Genomic DNA, 16995 nt, shown 5'->3' on the forward strand with positions numbered 1-16995 from the left:
GTTGGGTGTATTCAAAATCCCAGTCTTCACCGAGATTCGAACTCACGACCCCAGGCTCGGAAACCAAGCGCTTAACACTCAGCCACAGCGCCTTCATTAGACCATAACAGCGACCTTTTTAGGTTTTCTAATACAACAATTGAAATTTATGTCATGCTTAATTTTATTAACATATAAAGGTATACAGATTTAAAAGTATAATGGTATAAAGGTATAGAGATACAAAGGTATAGTATATAATTTTGAAGGAATAAAGTATTATAAAGGTATAAATATATAACGGAGTATAAAAAAAGATATAATAAAATTAACTTACTTGTCATAGCAATAATTATATGAACTCAGTAAAGTGATTGTAACAAACTATAAGATTGTGTGTCTTACACAATGCTATGTTCTCAATTATTACAAATTAAGCAGAAAAAAACACACAACATTTTCACGCTGACCACTCCTGGACGTTTCACGTGCTCTGGAGAAATGACCTCCCATCTTCCCGGCAATCTTCACAAAGGTTTTTACTTTACGGGGAGCTAAATTTAGCTCCATCCAGCAGAAGTGACCTGCTTATCTATTGAGAATGAAACATTAAACGTCCCTGTTCTGGTCGTATTAAATTATATTGCAATCTGATGTTAAGTCTGGGCAAACGCAACTTCGCGACCTGTAAGTGTAAGGTGACATGCAAAACATCGGGGTTTCTATCCAGGGTTTTTGCAAGAGAAGATTTGAACCCCTCACTCAAAAGGAGTTTGAAGATGATGATGATAATGTTAAATTAATCAAATAGTAAAATTTAAAATCCTTCGATCTCTATTGAAAAAAAAAATACACGTAATTAATTAAAAGGTGATCTTACGTTTTTGTTTTTTACAGATTAAATTTTGTGAAGTATCGCCTAGCTATGCTCCTGTTGATTAACTCCACCACACGCCAATCTCTCTCTATATATATAATTCTCTTCATGGCCCAACCAAGCCTGACACAACCAACAAATCATGGAAAGATAACTCTTTTATTTCTGCAAGTCGGACTAGAGTTAGCCCACTTAACTTATGCGGCGAAAAAAAAAAAGAGGGCGGGGTGGGGGGGGGAGATCAAGTAATTTTCTCTGTATTCACCCGTCACTAAATAGCAGGGCCAGACTTTACCATTGCGGGGCTCTTTGCGAAACGTATTGCGCAGGGCCCAGTTTTAGTAGGGATACGGATAATAAGTGAAAATTAAGAGTTTTTATTAGAAAATAAATTCGTTTTTGACTTTTTATTCATTCTTTACAACGTACAGAATTACTTTACGAGCCTTTCGTGTAGCGAAATCATATAGTATATCAAAAAAATTCTGTTTCCTACAGTAACAAGAATTACCTAATGTTTCAATCTATCTTCGAGAATTTTTGACCTCAAGTAATTCTTCATTAGTTTGAGGAGCGAGAAGCTTCTTTCGCCAGATTCCACAATTACGTGTATATAAATAATGCCATTTTTTTAATCGCGCGTAGGATTGGCGTTTTCCATATTGAATGACACCATAAAATTACAATTTTGTCTATATTTCAGGAGATTTTTATGAGTTTTCAACAGATTTTAATAATTTCCGGAGATTTCACGGCCTTTTTTTTTTTGTATATTTTGCAATTTCAGGAGATTTCCAGGAGCTCCTGGTAAATCAGGCGGCCGCGGAAAACCTGTTATAAGTTATAAAATAGTTTAATTTAATAATTTGCACCTAGAATTAGCGTGGGGCCTATGAAAGTGCTGGTCGACTAGTTTGATTTATAGTTTGTAATGTTAGACTTTGAAATGTGTTTTCTTCGTCATATTCGCTATTCCCCCCCACGATGAAACTTATTGAAAACTTCAGAGTTTGCTGAGCACCAAATGGCAACACAAAAACCTTCTCCCAGATAACCTCCTACCAGTCCACAAAAGAGACCAGGAACGCAAAGGCGCGCTCTACCAAAAACATTAAAATAATACTAATGCTGCAACTTGTTTGTATTAAAGAGACTCCTCTACGAAACTGAACGTTACCACAGAGAGAAGCTAATTTCTGTTCAATGTCTTGGAGCGACACGACTGACCTTTACAAGTAGGGCGCTCTCTGGACATACCAAACTGAGAAGGTCTGGGAAAGAAATAGGAAGGAATATATGGAAGAGAGAAAATGGGTGAGTAAAGGATAAATAAGGTCAGAAAAATGAGACAGAGTGTGTGTGTGTGTGTGAGAGAGAGAGAGAGAGAGAGAGAGAGAAAGAGAGAGAGAGAAGCAAGAAAACTTATTTGGATGGAAATGCTTTACTCTGAACCCAAATTCAAATCATTTATTTTATCAGCAACTGATACGAGATTTAAAAAATAATAATTTAAAAACAAAATAAAATGATTCCAATAATGTCTAATCCTATAGTTCTATCTCCTAATCTCCTTATAAAAATATCCAATCAACATTTCCACAAATTGTAGAAAAGTTTGTTTTTTTGTTTAAACTTTTTAAAATGTCTGTCCATGTTTGGTTGTAACTCTAGATAATGATCAACATTCAAATCATAAAAACTACGAGAAATTTTTGGGGTTACAATTTTTCTTCTTTTCATTGTATTCTAAGTCTTGGAGAACGGTCTGTTTACAGATCTACTTCGGTCTGTTTACAGATCTACTTGTTTGTTTGTAAAATGTTTTACATGTTTCGGATGTTCCTTCAGAGTTGAAGATAGTTTACTTCCTAGTCCAGGACGACGGGGGATGGGAGCGGGCAGGATTTGAACCCTCGACCATCGATAAATCCGAACGACAGTCCAGCGCGCAAACCTCACGACCAGGCAGCCATCCTTCGGTCTGTTTACAGATCTACTTCGGTCTGTTTACAGATCTACTTCGGTCTGTTTACAGATCTACTTCGGTCTGTTTACAGATCTACTTTTATCTTAAATGCATAATTGTATGTTTCGATACAAAAATGAAAAGAATGTTGTTCAGCTTACTACAAATACACATAACGTACCCTATTTTAAAACACAGAAACACTCAGGCAGACATTTCTTTTTTAAAAAAGTGCCCCTAATAAATAGATAAGATAAACAAGATGTAGAGCAGAAAAGAACAAGATGTCATTGACAAAAAATTGATTTATTTGTCAAGACCTGGTTGACAGTGACCTATCATAGATAACTTAACCACAACCCAAAGTTGTGTCCCTTGGATTGCTTTGTTCTAGTGAGTAGCACACATGTGTGTGTGACTGATATTGGAGACCTAGGGAGGAAGACGTGTTGGGCTTGGGGCACACATCTAATTGAAAAGCATATCAATGAGTGAGTTACAGAGAGAAGAGAGGATGTAGTCAGAGGGAGACAGAAGATAGTCAGTTAGATAGACACATAGACAGACAGAGAGATTGAAAGATAGACAGATAGATCGGTTAGATAGATAGATAAACAGACAGACACCTAGATAGATAGATAGATAGATAGATAGATAGATAGATAGATAGATAGATAGATAGAGGTCACGTGGTAGGGTAAGAGCTGTGTTTCTAAAACATCTAAACGGATTTCTAATGTTTAAAAAAAAATCAATGAAACTTACTTCAGTAAATAAAATATTTAATGACCAGCCCTGTCATTAGCAGGACGACTACCCATTCCCCCACCCACCACTTCCCCTTCACCTGTTCTAGTTTACATTCATTGATCCTACTGTATTCTTTTCATTTATTCCTGATGCATTACCAGGGTCGAGTTTCGCTAAAGAGAAACAAATTTCATCGTAGTCCCTTTATCAGTGTCCACTGAGAAATTTTCTGGTGATGTGACAGGTCTGCATCAGTACCACCCTCTATTATTATTATTATGACAGAACTATGGAGAGCTTTCATCGGTAGCCCATACCACTAACCAGTTAGGAACGAAAAGTAATTAAAACAAAAAATCATCATGAAAAAGAAAAATATTAAAATCCTAAAACCTTCTTGGAAGCGAAAGTGGCTAAGATGTGAAGTGTACATCGCCATTTTCATCTGATATGAAGGTGTTACTACTTTTGTATTAACATGCTGTAGAGGTGATTTTTTCCCCCAATTATAAAACTCAAACTCGATCAATAAAAATACGGTTTTAAATATATGAATAATACTTTTATACAGTATTGTTTTAAATTAGAGCAGAGCTCCATGAGTTAAGTGCAACTCTTTCTGTGAAATGTTTTGCGAGAATCTCAAGTGGTCAAGACAACGACAAATCGCCTTAACACTACCCAGTAGAAGTCCGCTATACAAAACCCCATTACAGACGGCTGGACGCCGTTTTATCCAGTTAAAAACTTGGTTTCTAACTAGATTTGAATTCGAATTACGCACTCTTCTACTCAGACACCGCATTCTGTAATGTAAACATTCTGTAACAGTAGCGGTACCAGAAAAAATTCAAGTAACTATCAATATTAATTTCTAAATACATTTCTAATACGTTCCATTTGCCTTAAGTCCTCCCCCCCCCCCCCCACCTCATGGTGTCTGAGCGCGGACTATAGGACTAATTACTAATGCACCAGATGTTACATGACCCGGTGACCTCTCATATCTGTCACGAGATTAACGTGAATCCGAGTTTATGCCGAGAAGTCTGTACGAACTACATCCCACAGAGTCAGGGAATACCTGGCGTCGGGAATACTGCTCACGAGCCTGAATTTGCTCCTTTTCAGTAACCCCCCGAGAAACGTTCAATCTCTTTGACAACGCTGTAGCGCCAACAGCATTTTAATTAACTTATGGTCTCAGCCAGTCATCAGCTTTTCAGTATTGTAACATCAATCATTAGCTTTACAAAATGTAGCCAGTGCCATACAAAATGTAGCTAATGTTATAAGAATGTTGCCAATGTAACAGAAATGTAGCCAAAAGTTATAAGAATGTTGTCAATGTAACAGAAATGTAGCCAATGTTATATGAATGTTGCCAATGTAACAGAAATGTAGCCAATGTTATATGAATGTTGCCAATGTAACAGAAATGTAGCCAATGTTATAAAATGTTGCCAATGTAACAGAAATGTAGCAAATTTTATAAGAATGTTGCCAATTGTAACAGAAATGTTATATAAATGTTGCCAATGTAACATAAATGTAGCCAATGTAACTGAAATTTAGCCAATGTAACTGAAATTTAGCCAATGTTAATGTTAAGTTGTGCTACAGAAATATAATCAATGTTGCGAAGCTATTACAAAATGTAATTATTTTGACGGTAATATGTGGCTCAATAATAAAAGATGTATTGCAGACTTAAGTATTTTTCTTAGTGAATAAATTATAGACCCGTCTTCAAACGAGAAGATAATTATTCTTTGTGTATCCATGCATTAATCTAGTCGTGCATGTTAATTATAGTCTTAAACTTTGCTAAGTCATTGGTGGATTCAGCAATACGTCCCATGATCAAATGGCTCTAGAGAAGGAGAAGCACTTGTACGAATTTGTCCTAGCATGTGGAATAAGAAATTTGCCTTATTTTTTGTGTCTTTTTGAGTATGTTATAGGTTGTGTTTTTGTATTTATAGGTTATGGTTTAGTGTTTTATATTGGCCTCCTTCAGTCGTAGAACGACTATTTGGTTCGTCTCGAACACTTTTTCATGTGGCTGTGGAGCCCTACTTTGGAGAGACACTCCCGTCCACATATATCGCAGGTTTAAAGGTGGCTTTTGCTTTGGTGGTCAGCCATTTTTCGTATGGCACGCTTTTCTTCCAGAGCTGAGGCACAAGTTTTATCACTGTCCATACATAGCTTTCTTGGTCAGCGTTTCTCTCCATCTAGTGCTGTGTCTTCCCAGTGGTCAGTTTCAATGTTCACTTTTTTAGGTCACGCTTTACTACATCCACGTTACGGAGATGGGGGCGACCAGTTTTTCTTGAGCCAAACTCGAGTCGCCCGTAGAGAATGATTTTTTGGGATGCGATTGTCTTCCATCCGGCGAATATTTTCATGTTTTACGTATTACTTACATTACATTATATATTGCTGAATATTTTATGAAAGATTGTGTCAATAGTAAAAAAAAAAAAAAGGTGGTTTTAAAAATTCTTTCGAAATATGAGCTAAGTTGATACCCTCAGGCCCTATCACTAATCAAGAAGGTGATATGAACAACAAATCAAGTCGCTTGCTCACTTCAGATTAGTGGAAGAATGGAGGCGCTAGGATTAAAGCGTATTAGCGAAACGATTATCACCAAGGTATTAACTCTTTCCCTCCGTATTTCTTTTTTCACATTCAGACAGAATTCTTCATTTTGCTCATTAGTATTTCACTACCGTATTATGATTAAGCTTCAATAACTTTGCTTGTTGTGATCAGAAAATGTTTTATTTGGTATAGGGTTAAAGGGCAATGCATGCTCCTTCTATATAACATAAAGACAAGTTTTTAAAATTAAATATTAATTTACTTTAATGAGGTCAAATCAACGATGGTATCGTCGATTCGGAGTGAAAGAGTTAACAAAAACAATATTATTTACGCTTTTAGTGTAAACTGGAGGCCAGGAAAGAAGTGAATCTGTCCTCAACTCACCTTCTTGATTCACGACCTGTTTTACATTATTGCTAATAACTAAACATTACAAAAATAATCATACACACCAAATCTCTATCTCAGCACTCTCCCGGTGTGACGTTTCACGCAAAGAAAAGGAAATAAATGTCACGTGGGATAATCCTCGTGAATCCGCTTAGCGACACTGTGTGGACGATGAAACCAGAATGCCACAGTGTGGTCAACTTGACCAAGATATTATTTTTGTTCCTTTTTTTTTTGTCTCCTCTCGCCTGGTATGGCTAGTTGGATGTGACCTAAATTAGGGTCTCCCAGAAATGACATGGTCAATAAACTAGTACTTTCAGAAAGCCTCGGAAAGCCGAAGTAAATTAAAGTTACCCTCAAGCCATTAGTGGTCAGCGATGGCTATTGGAGAATTATGGGTAAGATGAAGGCGTTTCCGCTTCCAGTATTACTATTTTTTAAAGTATTATTTACATTTTTATAATTCTGGTGATAGTCGCAAAATATTTGATGTTTTATACAGTTTGGACGTTCTATCAGAGACAACAATTATTACGTCATAGTTCAGACCCATAAGTCCCTCCTTCAGGAAGTGAACTGAAGAGGGCAGGATTCGAGTTTTTTTTACAAAGCTTATATCAACTCACACTTGTTAAAAGTGTGTACATCTCTTACGCATTCTCGGATCAAGTTGAAACTTCGCACAATTATTCATTGACATAGATAAGACATAAATCAATTAAATTTAAAAAAAAAGACAATTAATTACTGGTAATTCATAGTTTTGTTTAATAGCAACAAGGGAAACTAATATTTTAGTATTCACAGATATGGCTAACTTTGTTGGGTTTAGTCCCCTTAAATAATTGCCAACTATGTGATAATCAATCAAGCCCTCCCTCCACTTATATTCCGACATGGCCACTTAGGCCGATCTACCCTCGTACAAGCATATTTAATATATAGCAACTATATAGACACGTAATGAAGTGCTAAGGCCAGACTCAGTCGGTTCATAGATGTTTTGTTAAGGCTTGTATTTAATTGTTTAACCACGACTAGGGGATTACGTGGTTATTCCAAAGCTTAGCACACATCCACCTCCGCAGTCTCCCGTTTTTTATTGTCTTAACCTGATGTCAGTCAGAACATCAGCAATGAGTTCAAGCCAAGTACTCATGTCTTCTCGGTTTGACCGGAAATAAATCCATCAACTTTCTAGTCATCTCCCTTGTAAGCCCTAGTTACAAAGCCGAGTTGCGCGTGCCTGGCAACAAGGCCAGGAAGGCTTTCGAATGATTACAAACAAATAACACGAATCAAGATTTAGAATTAAGTAGTAGTATTTCTTTTTCGCTAGTCATCTTCTTTACTTTGTCTCGGCAGCGCTGATGTTGTGTATCACAATCTTAAAATGGAATTTAAAAAAAACATCATGAAACTGCTTTCATAAAAAAGAACAAAGAACTACTGTCTTTGTTTCAAGGAGGGTGGTGGTGGTGGTGGTTAGAACTTAGAACTGAGAGAGGGGGGACCAAGTGAACACGCAACAAAAGTACAATACGTTTTCTTTGTCATGTCTCTTTTAGAGTCTTAAAAATGGAAATAATCACCTTTCAATGAATAATTTTGGAGACAGTAAAACGTCCCTCGACAAATGAGAAGCCCTTGACTACTGGGTGAATGTTTGTGTGTGTGTGTGTGTTGGGGTTGATATAGAAATATTCAATTGTGTAATAACTACAATAGAGGTCAACGTGACATGGAAAGACGTTCAGGTCCGCTTTATACCCTTCACCCAATGAAAGAGTTCAACAGGAAATGAAATCATGTACGTGGGTGTACTTTAGGGAGGGAGAGAGAGGGGGGGGAGAAGGAAGAGAGAGAGGGAGAGAGAGAGAGAGGAGGAGAAGGAAGAGAGAGAAAGAGAGAAAGTTGAAAGGGACTTAACCATTATTATAATGATTCCTAATTGCTAACAATATTGACCTATACCACAACACAAAGCAAAGTGAGGTCCCTCTCTGGCGCGTGGCCTAGGAATATTGGCCCACTCGCCACCCCCAAGTCCGCCTCTGGATCTACCTTCTATGTCTAGCTAGACCAACGCTTTACCTACCAGCACACATATTCTTAGACTAGTGTAAATACTTACAATACAACCAAACAACAAAGTCCAATAAGTCCTGTAAGTAGTTTTTTTTTTTTCAAATCCATATCACTGTCCAAAGTTTGAAACAATAATTGGCCAAATACTATAAGGATGTTTATAACGAGACTGCCACCGAGAATAACATGATTCCATCTCCTACCAGAGGAAGTGTTACTCGAGAAAGTCCATTTCACCTGCTACCCAAGCGCGGTCATTCCGTCTGCAACTTTAGACAGGCCAACACTGCGACATCTTGAGATCTCTACCGCGTGTCTTTAGCCTGACATATGCTTTGGTTCCTCCAGACATGAAGAGTTCAGTATCAATTGAAACACAGACGACTAGCGGAACGGGGTATTGTTATTTTTCCCGCCTTTGTTAAGCAAAAAATCGATCTTGGATTTTCCTGCGAGACAATGCTTTTGTTATTGTACTCACAATGTCATTATAGCCAAGAGCAGCGATCCTCAAAGTGGCAAAAGGGGTGTAAAGACATTCCATTTATTTTACAATGATCATAAAAGAGTTTGTATTAGCATTGTAGGTATAAATTCATATTAGACATTTACCAATTTTTCATTGAATTATTCCCCATTGTTGTTTGTAGAATGAAAAGTTGTAAATAACTTATATAGGAATATAGTTTGTGTCAATCGTGGTTCGATGATGACCGCTTATATCTTGTCATATTTTGTGTTCACTAAGACTCAGACGACGACCTATGAAGAGGAGTAACTCAGCTTATACCACCACTTCTGTCAATTACAATTTCTTGTCCTTGTTCGAGATAATAAACAAAATAATTATTACCAATAGTTAATTAACTAATTGGTTAACTCTTTCTCTCCTAACTGACGATGCCAACGTTGATTCCACCAGAATGTGGTAAATAATTACGGAGAGAAAGAGTTAATTTTTAAATTGTTGTTTGTGTTGTCATGTAAAAGAAATAATTGTGCAGAATTTCAGCTCGATCCGATATTGGGTGTGGAAGAAATAACGTGACCAGACAGACAGAATTGATACAAGCTTGTAAAAAACAGTTTTCACTCAAAGCAGTGGCCCTTATAGACCTTAAACATTTTTTTCTCATAAATTGAATAAAATACAAATATTTTGTCATTTCAATAGCTAAAAAAAATGATAATTTAATTTTTACAACAAAGCATCCAATCTTGGAGCAATGCTCACTGCGCAAGCTCAGAATATCTTGTCCCCTGCTTCCCAGTCAGACATCCTAACTTTTACTGAGATAAGCAGATTTCTTTTTCCTACTACAAGCTTACACCTTCTTCATTGTCAAAAGGTGGAAGCTGGTCAAAATATCGACAGCACATGTTTAAATACAAAAGTCAAAACTTGAATCAATAATTCTAAGCTATAATACAGCATTGTCATAATTTTGATAGCCAATAACGAGAAAATCATGGGACATTTTTTTTCTCTATAATTTTGAATGACAAAAAATACATGAATGCTGCCTTAATTAAGTTCTTGCATTTCTTTCGACTTAATGGGCATGCGTAGATCAAGTTGAGCTGTGAAAAAGTCCGTCTTTGTTTCAATTAGTTCTGATGGCCTTGGTGTTAGCGCCATCAGTGACATGGTAATTATGGTGTCTCCTGATTTATTTATATATATATTTTTGTTTATATCAAAATAATGTACGAATCAAACGCAAGGCTCAATCATGCCCCAGCATGCCGAGAATGTCAATGAATCAAATTAACAAGAGACAGATCTCAACATAGCGCTGACGGACAGCTCCATTAAGCCATCAGCGATAAGCAGTCTGTAGCGCAGTGGGGGAAAAGCGCGCCCTCTTTCCACCAAACGAAAACAATATGGATAGGCCTACAATTATGAGGCTTAGTACAGAGCGTTGTGTAGGTCAGTGTTGAGATATAGACTAGCTCCTGAGATTAAACGAACCACACTTTGTAGGAGTATGTTATTAACTCGACACACCAAATAGAATAAGGTTTGAAATATTATTTAATAAAGTACAGGCGTTCCTTCTAAGTCCTCTACAATAAACAAACAAGTCAAATATAAAACATAAAATATAAAACATAAAATGTAAAATATAAAAAATCCTTTTTGAAAAAAAAGCTGCTATTAAATGAAATTGCAACAATTAGTTTGGATGTAACTTAATGTGTAATACATCTAGAGTTCTAGACCAACAACAATAGATCTGTGCGTGTGGACATATTTTTACCAATTGTTTTAGTTTAGCGCAATTTCATGCTTTTTGCTTGCTCTATACGCTATGGTCCATTCACTTGTATGTCTTAGTCATAGTTTCAGTCAATGCGCAGGCACACACACACACATAATATTTAAACACACATTTTGGACTAAAATATGTCAGAAATAAAAGCAGCACTAGAATACAAGGGAACACTGGACAAATTGGGATGTCTGCCTGGTCGTGTGGTATGCGCTCTGGACTGTCGTTCGGTGGTCTCGAAGTGACTCGAGTTCGAACCCAGCCCGCTGCCATCCCCCGTCGTCCTGCGGGAGGGTTGAGCTAGGAAACACTTAAAACATAGAACGTTTTTAAAAAGAAAACATGGCGAATGAGCTTATGGTGAAATAAAGGCCAGCATAGATATGCAGGAGGCGTGGTGGCTGAGCGGTAAAGCGCTAAGCTTCCGAACCGGGGGGTCCCGGGTTCGAATCCTGGTGAAGACTGGGATTTTTAATTTCGGGATCTTCGGGCGCCCCTGAGTCCACCCAGCTCTAATGGGTACCTGACATTAGTTGGGGAAAAGTAAAGTCGGTTGGTCGTTGTGCTGGCCACATGACACCCTCGTTAACCGTAGGCCACAGAAACAGATTACCTTTACATCATCTGCCCTATTTAACCATATAGACCACAAGGTCTGAAAGGGGAACTTTCGATAGGCAGGAACCATGGCAAGGCTCCATTCAATTCCCAAATGAAAACAATAGATTAAGACGACATCAGGTATCTCCAAGTTCGTTCTGTCTAGGGGGCTAGAAACATTTCTGACACGCGTGTTTGTGTCGTATCATCGCTAATAAACAAAAACGTCGAGTCCTGTGTATCATATTTCTGTGCCTCTGTTCTTTAGCACCACGTCAGGGGCCGGTTTTTTGTCCACGGGCTGTCGTTTGGGCATCACTGATCTAGATCTATAAGACATTTTCACGATCAACTCAACAATGTCAAGGACGCTAAACCACCGTTGCCAACTAAATAAAAAAAAAGAATTGATTTATAGTTCAACAAGGTCTGAATGCGTATTAGCGTATCAAATCTCCATTATTACCGCTAGTTGGCTTTTAAATACGTCCACCCAACTCTAATGGGTACCTGACTTTGGTTGGGGAAAGTAAAGGCGGTTGGACGTTGTGCTAGCCACATGATTCCCTGCTAGTTAACCGTTGGCCAAAGAAACAGATGACCTTTACAGCATCTGCCCAACATATCGCAAGGTCTGAAAGGGGGAACTTTACTTGTACTTTTTTACCGCTAGTTAGTTGCCCATTTGTTTGTAAAGATATGTTGAAGTCTTAGAATGTGGGTCAAAGAAGCAGATGACCTTGACATCGCAAGGTCTGTAAGGGGAACTTGACTTTTTTTACCGCTCGTCACTTGCTCATTTGTTTGTCAATGCGTTTTGAAGTTATAGAATGAAAGTGTCATGGTTCCTCCACATTGAAATTATTGCTGCGTTACATTCAAGAGCTCAGAACATTTGATTCTGCACTTCTAAAAATGTTCAAAAAATTATTACATACCTTTTAAAAAAAAACAACCTAGTTTATCATCACTTCTTTTACTTTGTACAGCGGAAACACCAAAAAAAAAAGCTGACTCTTTGTAGTTTATCCGCCATGTATGAAAATCTTCACTAATAGATGCAACTGTCACGTGTCTTGAAAGTCAAGGACGTTTTCGTGAATGTGGGTCACTTAGCAGACGTAGACTCGAACTCGGATTGATGATTTTAAACCAGTGCGGCGAGACTAGCAGGTGATCAATGAGGCGACACGACTTACCAATGATCGTTGCTGTATGGTGAGTTATTTCGCTTATTGATCAGCACTGGGTTGTGCTTCTGATTACATCACCGCGTGCCATGGCACATTCAATCCTGAAGTGGCAGGGGCAGAATCGGCTTAAGTTTTACGCGAGGTATAAAGTGCTTGTCATATCTGGGCTTATAGGATCGCAAAAGTAGGCTATATATATACTGTAATAATAACAATAAGGCTTGTCTTCTAGTCCCATATTTTGCCACATCCAGGGCAAGCATAATCATTGTTCGCAGGTGGTCGATTTCGATTTTCTTTTCGACGTCTGCGTCTGTCCTCGACAGCTGATTTCCTTTTGGTCTCAAATGAGTATCCCGCGGCCTTTGTGAGTGACCTCCAGCTGTCTTGTTCTGAGGCCGCATGTAAGCAGGTGCTCTCTTCTGTGTCTGCTAAGGCAAGTTGGCGCCTAAGCTGGTCTTTGAAGAGTTTTCGCGGGGCGCCTCTATTACGTCGAACACCTTTTAGTTCACCAAAAAAGACTGCCTATGGGCATACCTGCCAAGCGTAACTGTCGGACCATAAGAAGTCCCTCAATACTATCCATACCGGCGTTCGCAAGGACGTGCGGTCTTGCCACCGTATGTCTATGATGGGGCGCAAGCCTCTTTGGGGAAAGCGCCCAAGTAGTTTTAGTTGCTTTCTGTATAGTATCCATGTCTCAGATCCATATAGAAGGGTTGTACCACAACGCTTACAGACTTGCCCGTCCCCAGTCGAGACCATCCGTTATAGAAGGCCTGGACACTGATCTGCAACGTCACAACCTGTGGCCAGTTTAGACCAATAGCTCGTTGCCACGTCACAGGTCTACAGCTGCTTATTATTATTTCTACAGCGGGTTTTCCCGCTAATATAGCATTCTGAATCCGCTCTGGTCCAATCTTTATATGGGCATGGGGGGGGGTATATTGGAGGAGGTGTCTGTAAAGACAACACAGCTGAGATCCAAGCAAATGTTGAATTTGAAATTCCTAGTTTACATAGACATCGGAAGGCAAATGTTGAATTTGAAATTCCTAGTTTACATAGACACCGGAAGGCAAATGTTGAATTTGAAATTCCTAGTTTACATAGACATCGGAAGGCAAATGTTGAATTTGAAATTCCTAGTTTACATAGACACCGGAAGGCAAATGTTGAATTTGAAATTCCTAGTTTACATAGACATCGGAAGGCAAATGTTGAATTTGAAATTCCTAGTTTACATAGACACCGGAAGGCAAATGTTGAATTTGAAATTCCTAGTTTACATAGACATCGGAAGGCAAGCCCTAACCTGGAACCTCGAAGGAAAGAGGAAGAGGTGACGGCCCAGGAATACATGGCACCGCGATTTGGAAGCATATGCCAATCAGATAGGTAATACATGGGGACAGTTGGAGAGACTCGCCCAGAACCGAGATGCTTGGAGGAAGCTGGTTGGTGACCTATGACCCAGAAGGAACCACAGGCAGAGATGAGATAAGATAGACATCGGAGCGCGTCCTTCCAAGCACGCACATACACACATCACTTGTTTAGACCCAATTTTCTTTTCATTATTGATCAGTTGTTGTTTTTTCCGAACAGTTTTTTTCGCGTTAAAAGCAAGATCCTTTTATTTTGTTAACCGACCAGCATTCATTTTCAAAACAAAAAAATCTTTGTATTTAATGCACTCCACATTTGTTTTTCTACCGGAACAAAACAAACACATCCCAAACTAATAAACAAACCAATCAAATCGACTGGGAATGTTTTATTAATTATCACCATGGCAACGATGTCTTCAAGTTCATCTGCCATTGGCTGAATTTGCCATATCGTTTTATTGTAGAAATTCCCATTTGTGGTGCATGATAACATGCGCCAAACACGAATCGAACAAAATAATTTTTAATTACTTTTTTTTTATGACATTAGGTTTCGATTTTTAAAAAAATCTCTAACAATAGTATTGAAAAGAGAGGACTTATGCTTATAATTTTATGCAGGGTGAGTGGAATTTAAAGTATATCTTACACTCTTACACGAACAAAATGTTGCTTTTAGTGTCCTGGCTTCTGCTATATTAATGAAAATGCAGACTCTTTAAGAAAAGTTTGACATCAAAGAACGCCAGGATTAAACATTATTTTCGGAACATAACGGTTTCTATGTTATCACAGTAGGCGAAGACTCGAACAGGAGATGCTCGTTAGATTTGGCTGGCTACCAACCTAGGAGAAGAAAATCTGAATCCAAACCTCTCCTACCTTGCTGCTATGCCCAACCTCTGGAATAGTCAATCCTGATTAAAAATGGAGCCGGTGACCTTTAGGCAGCACACAGTGCTACACCCTGGCAGGAATGTAACTCCGCTGATCCCAAACTGTATCGGCCGTTCCTTGGGACACATGAGCTGCATGGGGAGGGGGGAACTGCTGCATGGAGATGTGGGAACTGCTTCATGGAGATGTGGGAACTGCTTCATGGAAATGGGGGAACTGCTGCATGGAGAACGAGGAACTGCTGCATGGAGATGTTGGAGATGAGGGAACTACTGCGTGGGAAGTGCGGAACAGCTGCGTTGGCGACATCGTTCCGACCATAGCCAATGCCCAGGCTTTCATCTCATTTCTACAAATGATCCATAGTCCCTTTGCAATTGAAGGGTGCATTAGATAGTAGGCCAGGCTTGTTCTTCTACTAGTCTACATCAGACGTGACCTTAGCAGTACTTGGGGCCCTGGATGAGGAGCCCTAGGCGTAGACTATTATACCGTAACACATTACGTGAACGGGCTACCCACCTCTAAAGCTGAATGCCTTGTTATTGTTTCAAAATATATAATCTAGTACCTAACGTAGGCAATACAGTATATTTCGAAACCAAAAATGTCATTACAGGAGCTTTTGAGGTAATTGGTATCACATTGATGCCGAAAATGGCTTCCAAAATATTGAGCAACAAGTGGAGGTTTATGACAATGGGTCTGATTTCCGAAGCTTACGGTGACAAGCGAATCTCCAATCGCGCCCCCACCCCCCCCCCCAGGCGCGGGACCTGTGCTGGTTGGCCCACTTGCCACTCCCTGTGGCCGCCTCTATGACTGCATTTTCACGTAGGTCACTGAGTTCCGTGCACCGTACTTCGACCGGTGGCAAGACACTGCTGTTTCTAAGCGCCGTTACGGTGTAATGTGGAACTTCAGTGCCCTACTTCACACCAGTCACGTGGTTCTTGTCGTACGGAGAAACCGTGTAGTGCGCAGCAAACGTAGAGCGGATTTTCTGAAGTCCAGGGGCAATAATCTGTGAGATAAAAAGTGGGAGAGGAGACTTTTCCTTTCATACAAATAGTGTACTCATGTGACAACTGATCTACCGAAGCATCTCTCTCTCTCTCCCATCATGTGACTATACATGAAGTTTAAGGGGGAGAGGGGGAAGAGGTTTTAATCCTTTTGATCGTTTGTATTGTCGGATCAGCCTCCAGAGAACATGATCAGACCCAGGGATACAATGGTTATCAATAATTTCCATTAGATACAATTTATCCTTCCGACCACCATTCCTCTTTCTTTCTTTCTCTCACTCTCTCTCTCTCTCTCTCTCTCACACTCTCTCACTCTCTCTCCTTCTTTCCTTTTCTCTTTTTTTTTTCATAATCAGACCCAGGTAAAGAGTCGTTATCAATCATTTTCGTTTGTCACAGTTCATTCTTCCGTTCCTTATTCCTCTTTCTCACTCTCTCTCTCTCTCTCTCTGTCTCTCTCTCTCTTTCTCTTTCTGTCTCTCTCTGTCTCTCCTTCTTTCTTTTTTTTCACTCATTACATATCAAAATATCATTCCATTTACCAGACAAATCTTAACTCATGCTCTGTCCAAGTAAACTTATTCATGCTCTATTCTCTGCTCGAGAATTCTAAAACAGTTTCCTGAAATTCTATATTCGCCTTCATTCAATTCTTTGTATTGATTCAGCCAATAAAATTTTAATGCTTTGAATCAAGAATTTCTCCCGTTCGCTTATTATGTTGTCATTCCCGGAATCTGAGAAACTGTTTGCAATTGTTTTTTTTTTTCTGCTGATCTCCGAATATCTTTCTTCTTTTTTTTTTGTGTTGTAATAAAATAGCTAAAGATAACATTAAACTTTAACTTCAATTTCGTTGTTACCGAAGCATGGGACTATTTCAAAGATCTAGAAGTCTTGAAGAAAAGTGGTACTGAATCAGCGATGCTACCGAAGCATGG

General features: G+C 38.9%; 1 protein-coding gene across 3 annotated transcripts in view; it reads right to left on the reverse strand.

Moving 5' to 3' along the window:
• Positions 1–16995, reverse strand: part of LOC106076801 (uncharacterized) — an 85483-nt gene that overhangs the window by 44768 nt on the left and 23720 nt on the right. The window contains exon 1 of one of the 3 annotated variants that reach the window (XM_056035080.1): positions 8713–8990. The exons of the other annotated variants lie outside the window; for them this stretch is intronic. The gene's annotated coding sequence lies outside the window, so the exon portion shown is untranslated. Of the gene's footprint in view, positions 1–8712; positions 8991–16995 lie in introns of those variants that run through there. 3 annotated transcript variants of the gene reach the window in all.

This window comes from Biomphalaria glabrata, chromosome 7 (genome assembly GCF_947242115.1).
Source record: "Biomphalaria glabrata chromosome 7, xgBioGlab47.1, whole genome shotgun sequence".
Lineage (NCBI taxonomy): Eukaryota > Metazoa > Mollusca > Gastropoda > Planorbidae > Biomphalaria > Biomphalaria glabrata.